We start from the raw sequence: 16,819 nt of genomic DNA, 5'->3' as shown, positions 1-16,819 counted from the left end.
CCCTTACATGATATGCAGGATTTTAATTTAAGCAACTACCATAAATTCAATTGCAATTAATACACAAAACAACTAAATTAATCATTCGGGTTTTTGTATGATAGCGTTTCCAGTTCTAGTAACTTCCATGCATGGCATGAAAGCTCTAAGTTAGGCATATGCTCCAATCCAAACCTAGTGATTTCTCAATAATTAATACACATTCATACTGAAATTTAAATTAATGTCACTCATTTAAAGCACAGCTTTCTTTGAAAATCATTGGCTTTGGAAACTGTCATTGCCTTAACCCAAGATTGGATTTAGCTACTCATCTGCATTTAAAAGTTAATTGATAAGAATTTAAATGGCGTAATTTAAATAACAAAATTTAAATGACAGGAATTAAAATAGTAGAAATTAACCGGCTATTTAGGCGATGGATAATAAAGTAACAATAAATAACATAACAATTCAAGTGAAGAAAGAAAGAAAGAAAGTAAGATCACAAGAGAAAACAATAGAAAAAATAAGAGAGAACAAAAGCAATTCTCAAAGAGAGAATTCTAAGAAAACAACTAAGCTTTGATTCCAGAATAATAATCACCATTACAAATGCAATAAAGTGAGTTATTTATAACTCACAAGATGTAATACAAACCACACAATTTCAATTATTCAATTAGACATAATTATATCTAATGGGCACTCACACACTTAAAGTTAAATGAATTTTAGCTATAATACACACATAAAGTTAAATGGATTTTAGCTAAAATACACACCTAAAGTTAAATGGATTTTAGCTAAAAAACACACATAATAAAGCACTCATAAAATAAATATTTAAAAATAAAAAAAATAAATTTCTACAATTGGGTTTTTGATCTTCATTAGGATTAAAAATGCTTGGGCCTTTATTAGGAAAAAATGTTTGGGCATTCTCTAAATGATGTCTTCTATGGGCTTTTCAAGTTGGGCCTTAAACATGCACTGGGCCTTGGGCCTTCAATTTAATGGACATGTGCTAGGCCTTTTCTTCATTCCAACTTGCATTTAAATGTGGGCCTTCCTTGCTGGGTCTTCTAAATTAGGCTTTAATTGTAATTTTAATAATTTTATCCTCCAAGCAAGCCCTGCTTCACGCATGAACATATGTGATATTAATATATTATATATTATGCATGATTATATGATATGCACGTATGGGGTGCACTTATATGGATATATATATATATGTATTATGTTTATATATTATATTATATATTATAGATATATATTATATATATTTATATATATTGTAAATAATTATTCAGTTAAACAAATTTAAAATCAAAATAGGGGTTATAATTATAAAATTTTTTTACAAAATTAACCACTAATCATACCCCCAACTTAAACATTGCTAGTCCTTTAGCAATCAGACTATACATCTGCCAAGATTTATTCACAATAACTGTATGAATGTAAAATTTTTAAATTCGAAACTGAAATGCATAAAATCAAATAAGTAATTTAGCATTCTAAATCAAATTTTTAGTTAAAGGTCATACAATCTCAGGAATTGTAATTAGGATAACCAACACACAGACTTACTCCCTCGAAGTTTTGATTTTAAACCTTACTATGAATTTTTCCTCTAATAAAAAGGATTCATCAGGTGTACACACAAGGGGGTGCACCATTATAAGAGTAAATGCATAACAAATTCAAGACTCGGTTTCATCCCAAATATAAGAAACGTATTTTCAGGAAAGAATAGGCAAATTGACATACCTTCATGACTGGAATAATGCCCTAAATGAATAGCTTCTGAATTTAAACATAATTCCCTACTCCAAACTTGAATTTTGAGATCACGTGATTTATAGCATCAAGAGGGACCAGATCGGGTTGTAATGGTGTTATAAGGTTAATACGGGTTGTCAAAAAAAGGTAGAGTGTACAAAGGGTGTGTCAGAAATTTTTTTTTCTTTTTTTTTTCTTCAGCGTTTATTTTGAAACAATTGTATTGAATAGCTAAGAGAATTTCTCTTCTTTTTTCATTTTTTTTCTTCTTTTTTCTCTTTTTTTCTTTTTTTTAAATATGAAAATAGCTAGATAGACTAATTCCCCCCCCCAAAAAAACACACCAGGTTGGACAAAATTTATATGGTTATGGGTTAAACAAGGGTAACGAAAGGAATTGTACTACAAATGGCTCAAATGGGACTAGCAAGAGAGGTTAATTTAAAGAAAGAAAAAGATTAATAGGCCCAAAATAAAAGAAATTGATTCCCCTATCATGCTTCTATAAAACGATGTTACTTAGTTATTTAATTCAGAGTTTGGAACAAGTCAAATTCATCTGCTATCATATTAGACATTCAAAGCAAATTGATGTTTTGAAACTATTGAAAAGATGAGATAAACAATAAAGCATATTTAGAGTAAGTGCTTTTTCACTCAGAATTAATGGTTATTAGGCTCAAACACTTACTTGGATAATAGTTTCCACTTCTGTTGAGAGATCATACAGTATACTAATCAGCTAATTACTGTTACCTTTGACTTTATGACCGATAGCCAATTTTTAAATTTTGAATTCTCGATGAATGCAAATTACTTATTCTAATGCATATACGTTTTCAAATAAGAAATCAATGCATTCATGTTTCGTATTGCAAACTTAACCAACTATCAGTGCATGTACTCCAAAGCTTTAGGAATAGCGTTATTTAAAACACACAATTTTTTTTTTTAATAAGAGCAAATAAAGATAATCAATTTACACAAAATTACAAGCTAGCAATAGCAAACTCACAATTAAACATGAAGTAGATAATTCATAACTAGATCTTACACCCCCTAACCTAAATTGCAATAATAAAATAGGGTTGTTAGGAATACCTATAACTCCACAAGTCCATAGATTTATTGTGAACTGCTAAAACTCAAACAAACAAATGAGCATACCATATAAATATTTATATTTTCATACCAAAATAAAAATTGCATGCAAGCCATAAGATAAACAAAATGCGTCTCAAGAGTATAAAAAATACTCCTTACTCAGCCATCTTATCATAGACTTGCCTAACAACATTCTACAATTTTTTTAATTAATTAATTAATTAATTTTTTTATAGGAACACAACCAAGAAAAATCCTGCAAGTTGTACAATAACTAGATGCGTCTCAAGAGTACAAAAAGTACTCCTTACTCAGCCATTTTAACAAAGAGCACTCCTCACAGTGATAAATCTAAATTAATCGGACCCTTTTGGCTGAGTAAGGAGTACTTTTTGTACTCTTAAGACGCATCTAATTATTTTACTTTTTGTACTCCTCACAGTGTATAATAACTGATTGCCTTAAACTAGTCTATCCGAGGCTTATGAGGATCGTGCTGTGGAACATAAGTATGTAATTTCTCTAGCAACTCCTCAATGGTGGATGCTGAAATGAGAATCTTTTTTGCTGAAAGAGAAATGAACTTTTGGCCCACAGCCTGATCAAGAAAAGAGAGCAATCCATTGAAAAAAGGTTAACATTTAAAAGTCCAATGGGTTTGGTATAGAGATTACTCTTGGCCTAAGAGATTATACAAAATATTTCTTCAAGTGTTCCAAAACCTCCTGGTAAAGCAATGAAGGCGTTTGACTGATAAATCTTACAAGCCATGCGTTTAGACATAGAAGTCGTTTCTATAAGTTGACCGTGTGTAATCTCGAAAATGTGTGGTTCAGACAAAGGGATTGATATTACACCTACCACATATGATTTTCCAAGATGTGTAGCTTGTGAAACATAATCATTCAATCCACGACTTCCCCCTCCATATACCAAATTAATTTTTTTCTCTCTTAATTTTTTGCCTAGTTCGCTTGCTGCAAGTGTATAACAAATATCGTTCCCAAGTTGAGAGCCACAAAGTATACATGTGGTATTGATTCGATGAACTAACTGGCCTTCCATGTTTGTTCCTTTTGTATGCCCTGGAAAGAAGTTTGGTGATCAAAAGTAGCTATATAGGAATTCAATAAGAAATAAACACAAACAAAAATCATGCGTGTTTAACAAGTAGTTGTGATTATGGCTCACATATTCCTCCGATTTTACGTCTAGAAACGGCTTAAACACTTTCTGTGAAGTAGGGATAGGCTTCCCATCCAATTTTCTTATAGATTGGCAAACATGGTCGTTTTTAGTCAGATTCCCAAGACTATAGCGTTGGTGGTCACTTATGAACTGGGTCCATAAAGTAAGAAGTTCTCTTTACACTATTCCACATGGATGCATCTCAAGAGTCAATTGGATATCATCTAATGACTCCTTACTCAGTCCATCCTTTATGAAACTAATTTTATCTTCTCGATTTACGGACGTAAACCCCACAGATTTGCATTGTGTGTGACAGGTCCATCGAGTACATTTGTGACAACCATTCACTCTTTTAGCTCTTCGTTTCTTCGCAAAACTAATCTTCCATAAGACAGGGAAGTGCTTAAAACTAGGTGAAGTTTCGCCAGCTAATCAAACTTTTACTTCGATCAGCCAACGAATATCTTCAGGGATGTTATTACGTATCAACAGCCTAAGTCTTTCACACCTAGTAACATAAATTTTTTTCAAATCATTATGTGAGAGAGATGGATAATACTTGCGAATTTTTGAGAGCGGAAGATCCATTCTTTCTTTTTTTTTTAAAAAAAAAAAAACAACTATAATAAGAAGAAAGTAAAGAATTATGAACTTTACAAAAGAGATGAAAGCACCTGATCGGAGAATAACACAAAGGAGAGAAGACTGAGCTCAAGAAGTGTGGCTTGCCTCATACAGATATGAAGTCTCTTATAGAGCAATGGACATCACTATTTTACACTCGGCTCGAGGCATGCCATAATTGCAAGGTGACGTCTGGCGTCTCTTTTTTCAACGCTTGGTGCCTCTTTTTTCAATATTTGGCAATGTGCCTCTATAACACCGAGTGTCATTTTACATGTATTTATAAATTTTACGTAATTTTATTTCTTATGCCATAATAAATGATTAAATCATAATTATTACTGTCAAAACTTTTGAGCCTTGTATTGCAGTGGAAGGAAATGGACGTCGTCACGCTCAATGTGTCAAATAATAATAATAATAATAATAATAATAATAATAATAATAATAATAAAAATAAAAATAAATTATAATTTGTTATTATGGGGTTCAATGTGTTATTATTGATTTAAAAATTTCTAAGTGTATTATTTTTTTATCAAACTCAATTCAAGTGATTAAATACATTTATTTGAGTTGCAAATTTTAATAGCATTTAGTAGAATCTAAAACACCAATTAATTTAATGTTGGGCTTAATTCTTGGCCCAATAAGTGAGAAAAAATAAAATAAAATAAAATAACCCAAAAGCCCGAATAAAGCCCACCCAACTCAAAAACCTAATAAAAGAAAGAGAAACCCTAATATATCTTTCCCCTCCCCAAACCTCACGTCTCTCTCTCTCCCCCTCACCCATCTCACTTCCCTCTCTCCTTCATCCATCTCAATTCTCTCTTCTCCCTCAACCCACATATCACCTCTCCCCTAGAAGAAGAAGAAGAAGAAGAAGAAGAAGAAAAAGAAAAAAAAGGTAACTATCATTTTATTTAATTCTCCCCAAATCAACCTTTAATAGGATGTATATTTTATATACAATATATATACATAGATGTGGAAGAATACATATGATTGGTTTGATTTTATATTGATTGGGTATTATAGGCATGTAATTTTGATAGATCTAATGGAACAATAATACTGCCCAGATTCAACAGCTTTTCTGCTCTTACTTTAAAAAATTGTCAAAAATTGTATATATTGAATTTTGGGAAGATTCGAATTGGAAAATGACCCGCTGTGAGTTGTCTATCATCTTCAGTTGGAATGATATCATTTGGAGACTCGTATAAGTATTTATGATATTTTTTGTATACATGGACAAATTCATATGAGAACAGTATTTTGCAGGATAGAAAAAATGATTTGGAACCCCAAACGTTTTTGTAATGAGCTCATTGTTTTCTATGATGAACTTATAAGAGTTTACTATATCCTGTGTATATTTTATAATTTTATGATATCATTTCCTATTTTTAAATGATTTTTGAAATATTTTACTACATGCTGCCAAAGAAGAAAAAATAAATTATGTTTGTGAATTTGGGAAAATATTTTGAGGGTCTTGTAATCTGAATCTTGATGTGAATTTAATTGAGAATGTACCTCTATAAGTTATTTATCCCACCAAATTGGATTCACATAATTTTGTGCTAAGAATTTAAATTTATGCTTGTCTTCGTAAAGGCCGACAGTTTGAATTTCGTAAATGGGTAGTGTTTCACTAATAGGTCTCTATTGTAAATGTGTCATTTATGTTTTTGCATTGAATGCTATTTATACATGTAGTATTATAATAAATTCACTTGAGAAAAATATAGTAGTGAATTGGAGTCATGTTTAGAAGGTAAGAATTATTGAAAATTTTAAAATGATTGATAATGAATTAGGGTTTTTGGCACATTGACGTCGTGGGCAACTAAGACTCCTTCACTTGCAAATCCAAGAAGTGAACTTTAAAGACTCCATGTAAGTAAACTCTCTCTAATTTTCACTCATGTGGAACAGTTAAGGTGGAAAAATTATGCTTTGTGGTTGGCTTGTAGGTATTTAATGCTAAATCTTTTCATTACTTGTGTCATTTCCTTACATACAATGAAAATCATTAAGCATGTACATATATATATCATGCCATTGCATCAATAAGCACGCATAGGCATTGATTTGAGAAAGTTAAATGTTTTCAAAGGAAAGATGTGTACAGGTACAAATTTTCTTTCAAAGATATGTAACTCAAGTTTTAAAGGAAATGAGTGAATATCTATGCCATGAATAATGTGAGTTGGAAATGGGGCATGGGGGACCGGCGCACCCGATTGATAAAGTAATGTGAATGTGAAAGTTGAAAGTGGAAAGAAATTTTTAACCGCTTTGTGGTACTACTTGTGAAATGAACCTAGTTCCAAATAAGAATTGCCCACTGCATTATGATTGGCTAGATGACACACCCTATGAGCTCACAATAGAAATGAAATGTTTTGAGAAGTTAAAGTAAATGGGGATGTAGTTTTCAAAATTTATTCAAACCTTGCATGTCACAAGCATGCATCATGTGCATGGAGTTTACTTGCTGAGCTTTAGCTCACCCTTTTATTTTCCCCACGTTTCAGGTGATGAGAGCTAAATGAGTTGAGGAGATCGCTTGGAGGCAGACTCACCCAGCAATCCATGGCATATGGTTTTAGTTTTGGACTTGTGGTTTATAACACTTGTTCGTTAATAATTTATTTACCCCTTTCTTTAATTGTTTAATTTTGAGATTTCGAATATGATAGTTTTAGTTTGATTGGACTCAAATCTTCTATTTGGAATGAGTTATTTACTTAGTTAGTTAATATTTCTATATGTTGTTGCCAAAATACAACAATTAAAATTTTGTGATGTGGGGTTCACTCGAGCTCGGTGTCGGGTGAAGTTAGGTTGCCGTAAGAGATGTTGCTTCAAGGGAGGTTGCCGTTAGGATGCTCGCCGTAAGGATTTGCCGCTAGTTCTCACCACTAGCTTTCGCCACTAGCTCTCGTCACTAGCTTCGCCACAAGGTTCGCCGCAAGGCTTCGCCACAAACTTTGCCACAAGCTTTGCCGCTAGCTTCGCCACGAGGCTTTGCCACAAGCTTTGCCGCTAACTTCGCCACAAGCTTTGCCGCTAGCTTCGCCACGAGGTTCGCCACAAGCTTTGCCACAAGGTCTTGCCGCTAGCTTTGCCACTAGCTTCGCTACAAGGTCTTGCCACTAGCTTTTCCACAAGGTCTTGCCACTAGCTTTGCCACAAGGTTTTGCCACTAGCTTCGCCACAAGGTTCGCCACAAGGCTTCGCTGCTAGCTTCGCCACAAGCTTTGCCGCAAGCTTCGCCGCTAGCTTCGCCACAAGCTTTGCCGCTAGCTTTGCCACGAGGTTCGCCACAAGGTTCGCCACAAGGCTTCGCCGCTAGCCTCGCCACAAGCTTTGCTGCAAGCTTCGCCACTAGCTTCGCCACAAGCTTTGCCACTAGCTTCGCCACGAGGTTCGCCACAAGGTCTTGCCACTAGCTTTGCCACTAGCTTCGCCACAAGGTCTTGCCACTAGCTTTGCCACTAGGCTTCGCCACAAGGCTTCGCCGCTAGCTTGGCCACAAGCTTTGCCGCAAGCTTCGCCGCAAGCTTCGCCGTTAGCTTCGCCACAAGCTTTGCCGCTAGCTTCGCCACGAGGTTCGCCACAAGGTCTTGCCACTAGTTTTGCCACTAGCTTTGCCACAAGGTCTTGCCACTAGCTTTGCCACTAGGCTTCGCCACAAGGTTCGCCATAAGGCTTCGCCGCTAGCTTCGCCACAAGCTTTGCCGCAAGCTTCGCCGCTAGCTTCACCACAAGCTTTACTGCTAGCTTCGCCACGAGGTTCGCCACTAGCTTCGCCACGAGCTTTGCCACAAGCTTCGCTGCTAGGTTCGCCACAAGGATTCGGCCCTGTTAATGCTGAGAAAATAGGTTAGAAGGCTCGCGGGAATCTTCCCCGTGAAGGCCCTCCGATGCCAAAGTCAGTCTCGAATCCCGATGAATATTCACGAAAAAATAGTCAAAGTATATTCAAAGTGATAAGATTTACCCAGGTTGGAGGTCCCCATTAATGTCTTGTAGTTGGGTATTTATAGGGCACGATTCTTAAGGGTGGCTGGTGTTGACACGTGGCGTTTGCTAAATGAGGGTAACTTCAACGAATGGGGATCATCACGAACCTACCGTGAGACAAATTGTGGCAAGGGGCACGAGATAAGTGGCCGCAAGGCTTGAACCTTGCGGCCCAGCCAAGTGGCCGCAAGGCAGCCACCAAATGGCCGCAAGGCTGAGCCTTGCAGCCAGCCCCTGAAATGGGCCGCGGCCCTTGCGGCGTGCAGCCGCGAGGCTGCCGCTCGCGAGGCCAGCCGTGGCCTCGCGGCTAGCCTTGCAGCTAGCCCTTGAGATGGCCGCGGCTCTCGCGGCGTGCAGCCGTGAGGCCGCTTGCGGCAATTAGCCGCAATGCTGGCGGCAATTTGCCGCCAGCTTTGCTTTTTATTTTTTATTTTATTTTTTCTATGGCACCACACTATAGTTGTGGATGTGGTGTCCCTCTATAGGTTGGCTAAGTTAAATTTGCAGGGGAGACTCTGCTGAAATTTCTATAGAATTCTTTTTAAAATAAAATATGAAATAAATAAATATATATATGTGTGGTAAATAAAGGAAGTAAAAAGAGATAATTTGAAGTCAAATTTATTTTATTTTCGCATTTAAAGTGAAGTAAATGTAAACACATCTAGGTTTATAATTTTTAAACTTGGGGTGTTACAGCCTCTTTCTTTATAGGGCAGTGTGATTGCACTGCCCGAGAAAAATGGCTACCATCAGCGTCAATTCTGTCTCTCTTAATTTAATTTTTTAAATTATTTTAACTTATTATTATTATTATTATTATTTGGTTAAATTTTTAAGCGCCTAATAAAATTGTATATGCCACACAAGATAATATTATCAAATGAAACAAAATTATTTGTACAATGGATCAATTTCAAATACTAATAAATCAATTTCTTTAAGTACACCTTACCCCCCAACTTGAAATGCTCATTGTCCTCAATCGGCAATAAAATGATAGAAGATAGGCATACCTGGCGGTCTTCAATGCATGAACTCGTATGCAAAAAATTTATTTAGATTACACATAGAGAAACACTATTTGAGTCAAAGTTAATTAAGTAATGCAGAAAAGGAACAACTTATATATATATATATATACTTCCTTTTATTTTTTTTTTAATGTCATAGATCTAGAGACATCCATTTAACCTAAATGGAAATGTGGTCTTTTAATGTCAGATTCCCAGACGACATGAAACTTCCCTTACTTATCAAATGATGGTGGATCATCCAAATCCCCAACTCCTTCATTCTCCTCAACACTACCCTGGTATGGTTTCAACCTATGACCAATGACTATAAGAAGTTGTCCTGACTCCGGATTTTCTATCTCAAAGACCCCATATTCTGAGATGGACTTGATTACAAAGGGGCCGACCCATCGAGACTTCAATTTTCCTGAGAATAGATACAATCGAGAATCGTACAAGAGTACCTATTTCCCTACCTAAAAGCTTTTTCGAATGATGTGCCAATCATGCAACTCTTTCATGCGAACCTTGGCCAATCATGCATTTTCAAATGCCTCGTTCCAAATTTCCTCGAGCTCATTCAATCGGAGTTTCCTAGATAGGCCTGCTTCAGTTAGACTCTTGTTGATCTTTTGAATTGCCCAATATGCTCTATGCTCAATTTTCATCGGCATATGACAAGATTTACCGTATATTAGCCTATAGGGAGACATTCCTAAAATTGTTTTGTAAACTGTCTTGTACGCCCAAAGAACGTCTACTAGTCTTAAGGACCAATCCTTACAATTAGCAATAACAGTCTTTTCCAATATGCGCTTAATCTCCCTATTGGCTAACTCGGCTTAACCATTGGTTTGGGGATGGTATGGTGTTGCAACCTTGTGTAGTACACCATATTTCTTCATTAATCCTGCCATAACTTTATTACAAAAATGGGAACCCCCATCACTGATGATTGCTCGTGGCATCTCAAATCGACTGAATATGTTTTCTTTCAAAAATTTCACTATAGTCCTATGGTCATTTGTTTTGGACGGGATCGCTTTAACCTATTTGGACACATAGTCAACAGCAAGTAAGATGTATTCATGACCAAATGAATTGACAAGTGGGCCCATAAAATCCATACCCCAACAGTAAAAAACTTCTAACACTTGGATTGGATGTAATGGCATTATGTTTCTCCTTGACAGACTTCTTAACCTTTGATATCGATCACAACTTGAATAGAAATTGTACATATCCTTGAACAGTGTTGGCCAATAAAATCCACTTTAAAAAATTTTTACAACTGTTTTATTGACAGAAAAATGGCCTCCACATGCAAGAGTGTGACAGAAATTAATGATACTCTGTTGCTCATGATTGGGTATGCATCTACGGATGATTTGGTCAGGATAATACTTGAAGAGGTAGGGCTCATTCCAAAAGAAGGTTCTGACTTTTCTGAAGAATTTATGCCTATCTAGCTTACTCCAATGGTTTGGGATCAGACCAGTTGCTAGGTAGTTCGTAATGTCGGCATACCAAGGGACAACAGATGATGCAGGAATAACATTCACTTCAAATAGTTGCTCATCGGGGAAATTGTCATGGATTGGTTCATCAAATTGTGTGAGATCTTGACCTGGAATCCTTGACAAATGATCAGCCACCACATTCTCTACTCCCTTCTTGTCTCTGATTTCAATGTTACTCTTGGAGGAGTAAGATCCATCGAAGGAGACGGGGTTTTGCATCTTACTTTGTGAACAAATACTTTAGAGCAGCGTGATTGGTAAAAATGATCACTAGTGACCTACGAGGTAAGATCGGAACTTGTTTAGGGCAAAGACAATTGCTAATATCTCTTTCTCTGTAGTAGTATAATTCTTTTGCTCCTCATTAAGAGTTTTGCTAGCATAGTATATCACATGAGGTTTTTTATCCTTCCTTTGCCCTAACATAGCTCTTACCGCGTAATCACTAGCATCGCATATAAGTTCAAATGGGAGGGACCAATCAGGGGACTGAATGATAGGTGCTGAAATGAGTGATTTCTTCAACTTCTCAAAAGCAACTTGACACTCACCATTCCACTCAAAGGTATGTCAAAGGCTAGGAGGCGGTATAAAGGTCTGGCTATGGGACTGAATGAAGCGATAAAGCGCCTATAAAAACCAGCATGGCCAAGAAAAGACCTAACATTTCTCACATTCCTTGGGGCGGGTAATTTTTGAATTGACTCAACCTTGGACTGATCAACCTCAATACCCCTGGAAGAAACAATATGTCCCAGGACACTTCCTTGAGTAATCATGAAATGACACTTCTCCCAATTTAGCACTAAATTAGTTTCTTTGCACCGGATTAGAATTTTCTCCAAATTTTCTAAACAACTCTCAAAACTGTCTCCGTACACTAAGAAGTCATCCATAAAGACTTTTATCACATTCTCAACCAATTCACTGAAAATACTCATCATGCATCTTTGAAAGGTTACAGGGGTATGGCACAGACCAAATGACATTCGCCTGTAAGCAAATGTCCCAAATGGACATGTGAATGTGGTTTTCTCCTGATCCTCTAAGGTAATTTCAATCTGATTGTACCCAGAATACCCATATAAGAAGCAGTAGAAGGCATGTCCCGCTATTCTCTTTAACACCTGATCCAAAAATGGGAGGAGAAATTGATCCTTCCTAGTCACAGAGTTGAGTTTTTTATAATCTATGCACATTTGCCATCCAGTCTGGATGCGTGTAAGAATGAGCTCATTGTTCTTGTTTGCTATCACAGTGACTCCTGACTTCTTAGGTACGACTTGAGTTGGACTAACCCATTTGGAATCAAATATAGGGTAGATGATGCCAACATCTAAGAGCTTCAACACCTCTCCCCTAACCACTTTCTTCATGTTTGGGTTTAACCTTCTTTGCATCTATCTTACCAGCTTTGCATCTTCTTCCAAGAAAATTCTGTGGGTGCAAATTAAGGGATTAATGCCATGCAGGTCTTCTATAGTCTAACCTAGAACTTTCTTATGTACCTTTAACAGATTCAACAATTGTTCCTCCTATTGAGGATTCAGACTTGATGAGATCACCACAGGCAAATATTCTCTTTCACCTAGGAATGCATACTTAAGGTTGTTTGGCAATGGTTTCCTTTCAGGTGCGGGTGAGCAGCTTAAGACAGATTCAATTTTCTCTCAAGAGCAATCTTGCTGCTCCATAAATTTCCTCCAACTCAAAATTTTCCTGAGCAAATTCACAGTTAATGTACTCCTCACTCAATGTTTGTATCAGATCAGCTTCTTTAGTCTCATTCTCCACATCAGGTTGTTTGGAAACCCTAAAAATGTTTGTTTCCAAAGTCATATTTCCAAATGACAATTTCAAGATTCCATTCCTAAAATTGATGATGGCATTTGATGTGGCAAGGAATGGTTGATCGAAGATGACTGGCACAGGAGGCTGAGGCCCCTGATGTGGCTGGGTGTCCAAAATGATAAAGTCCACCGGAAAGTAGAACTTATCGATTTGTATTAAAACATCCTCCATAATTCCTCATGGAACTTTGACTGATCGATCAGCCAGCTGAAGGGTCACTCTAGTGGGTTTGAGCTCACCTAATCCCAACTATTGATACACACTATATGTCAACAAATTGACATTAACTCCTAAATCCAAGAGTGCCCGATCAACCTTTTAACTTCCTATGATGCATGAAATGGTTGGACAGCCTGGGTCTTTGTATTTGGGAGGAGTTTTCAATTGGATAATGGCGCTGACTTGTTTGGTCAGGAATGCCTTTTTGTGTACATTTTTTTTTTTTTTGACAGTGCATAGATTTTTCAAAATTTTTGCATATGAAGGTGTTTGTTTGATTGCATCCAACAGTGGGATGTTGATTTTCACTTGCTTGAACACTTCATATATATCTGCATTTTGTTGCTCTTTTTTCAAATGATTCAATTTTTGTGGAAAAGGTGATTTGGGCCTGTATTGAATTTCTTTCCATGAAATGTTATTACATTTCCCATCTTCTTTTTGTTTTTCATTTTTTTTATTTTTCTCATTTTTTCATTTTTTTCATTTTTCTCCACGGTGGATTCATGATCTTTTGGTTCTTCCTCTTCAGTAGCAGGTTGGTTTATCCTATGATTAGTTGGTTTTTTAATTATTCTTCCACTTCTTAGGGCAGTCACTGTTTGCACTTGTTCATGAGTGTTGGTTTCACTATTTGAAGCTTCTACCTGGTTGGTTTGCCTAATTGGGTTAGAATTAGTTTGGGATGGAAACCTTCCGGATTCTCTCACACTCAATGTTTGTGTTAACTTGGTTAACTGGCTCCTAATGTCTTCTATGGCTTTGTTTGTTTACTCTTGAGTTTTGGCAACTTGATTATTGCTTCCTGTTTGGCTTTGGATGAATTGATGCAGAGTGTCCTCTAAAGGTCTCCTATGAGGTGGCTGGTAAGTGTTGGATAAGGAACCTTGATTTGGTTGGAAAGATTGTTGAGCAGGGAAGGGTGGTTGAGAATGATTTGCAGAATCATTTTTCCAGGAAAAATTTGGGTGGTTTCTATTATTGGGATGATATGAGTTGTAATTTTGGTTTTACCCGTAATAGTTCCCCCCTTGATTTTGGTTGTGCCTACCCTTAAAATTGTGTGAATGTGCATTATTTGTTTGTCCATACAATACCTCTTTGAAAGCAGATAATGTAGGACATTCCTCAGTCTTATGCTCTGTTGTGTCACAAACTACATATTTTACTTCCACTTGATTAACAGACTATGTTCTCTTAGTTTATAGACTTTCAATCTTTTTTGTCAAGGCAGCTATCCTAGCATTCAGATAATCACTCTCACTCAGTTGGTACCTACCTCTAGACTGTGGATTTTCTCTTGAGTCATTAGAAGATATTGGTCCAACCTCCCAGTTTCTAGTGTTTTCTGCTAAGGTATTAAAGAACTAGAATGCTTCATCTGGAGTCTTATCATAAAACTCACCATTATACATGGTGGACACTGATTAGTGATCAATTTTGTAAAAATTTTATTATAATTTCACCCTTATTTTGATCTTAAAATAGTTTAAATTGAATATTATTATGCATTTTGTGATTTTGTGCATGTTTACAATATTAATATAAAAATATATAAAATATAAAAAAATAAATATAATATATATAATAATATAATAATATAAAAATATGGAAAGCCCAAGCCCAAGCCCAACACAAGGAAGGTCCAAGCCCAAGCCCAACACAAGGAAGGCCCAAGCCCAAGCCCAACACAAGGAAGGCCCAAGTCCAACACAAGCAAGGCCCAAGCCTAAGCCCAACACAAGGAAGGCCCAAACCCGAGCCCAACACAAGGAAGGTTCAAGCCCAAGCCCAACACAAGCAAGGCCCAAGCCCAAAAATATGAAAAGCCCAAGTCTCACAAATTGATGACATCATCGCTTACATTATGGGTTGGAATGACATCATCGCTTACATCATGGGTTGGAATGACATCTTCGCTTACATCACGGGTTGGAATGACATCATCGCTTACATCATGTATTAGATATTTTATTTATCTTTGTATTTTTAAATTAGTTATTTTGTTTTTCTTTAGATATTTTGTATTATTAAATTATATAATTAAATGGTCTCTATTGCATCCTAAAGCCTATAAATAGAGCACTTGGGGTTCATTTGTAAGAATTCAATTTTTCTATAATGAAAGTATAGTTTCGTTCTTAGGATTTCTCTCTCAAATTTTCACTTTAGTTTCAATATAGTTTCGTTCTTAGAATTTCTCTCTTAAATCTTCAACCTTTGTTTCCATATAGTTGTATTATGTTATTCATATTATCTTTTTATTATATACCGCCTATATGGTCGGTTGAATATTGTCTTTAAATATTGTCTTTTCATTATATACCGCCTATATGGTCGGTTAAAAAATAGTCTTTCAATTCTTGTCTTTTCATTATAAACCGCCTATATGGTCGGTTAAAAAATAGTCTTTCAATTCTTGTCTTTTCATTATATACCGCCTATATGGTCGGTTAAAAAATAGTCTTTCAATTCTTGTCTTTTCATTATATACCGCCTATATGGTCGGTTAAAAAATAGTCTTTCAATTCTTATCTTTTCATTATATACCACCTATATGGTTGGTTAAAAAATAGTCTTTTAAATACTGTCTTTTAATTCCCGTCATTTAAATTCCTGCCAATTTATTTTAAAAATGAAGATGGGTAGCTAAATCCGATCTTGGGTTAAGGCAAGGACAGTGTCCAACGCTAATGATTCCCAAAGAAAGCTGCGCTTCAATTGTGTAATATTAATTTGATTTAATTTGAGTAGTGTGCGTATAGTGTATCTTTGAGTTTGGATTGGAGCATAAGCCTAACTTAGAGTTTCCATGCCACGTATGGAGATTGCTAGACCTGGAAATGTTTCCATACCCAAGCCCAAATGATTAATCTGTACCTATAAATTCTATCTTAGGGATATAATTCAATTTATGATAATTGCTTAACTTAGAATTTCCATGCCATGTATGGAGATTGCTTAAACAAGAATTATCATTATCTTGAACTAAAATTACTCATAGATCTGCAAAACTTAATTCAGATGACTATTATTGATCTTTTCTATTAAGTTGGGAATTAATTGGTTTTGACACTGAAATTGTCTTGACCCAAGCTACTTAAACTCATTGTTAATTTAGTTTTAATCATTTCCTTTAGATTATCTTAATCACCTCTTAAAATCAAATATTCAGTGATTTCTGTTTTCATCCAAAATAATCTCCCTGTGAACCGACTCGGACTCACCGAATTATAAATTTAAAATTGTACTACACGCACACTCGCACACTGGCGAGTATAATCGCCCTATACCTGCTTTAATAAGAGGATTAATGTTTGATAAATTTGGTTGTTGTTTTGATAAATAAATGTGCAGGGTAGCGTAGCAGTCAGTTTTTGGCGTCGTTGTCGGGGAGATTAATTGGTAACTTAGTGTGTTATTTTTGTTGTTTTACTACTTTTAAAAAAAACAAAAAAAAAAAAATTTTAAAGATAAGAAAAAAATCTA

Source organism: Diospyros lotus, chromosome 13 (genome assembly GCF_014633365.1).
Source record: "Diospyros lotus cultivar Yz01 chromosome 13, ASM1463336v1, whole genome shotgun sequence".
In the NCBI taxonomy this organism is placed as follows: domain Eukaryota; kingdom Viridiplantae; phylum Streptophyta; class Magnoliopsida; order Ericales; family Ebenaceae; genus Diospyros; species Diospyros lotus.
The sequence above is the reverse complement of the archived record's forward strand: the minus strand, read 5'-3'. Positions refer to the sequence as shown.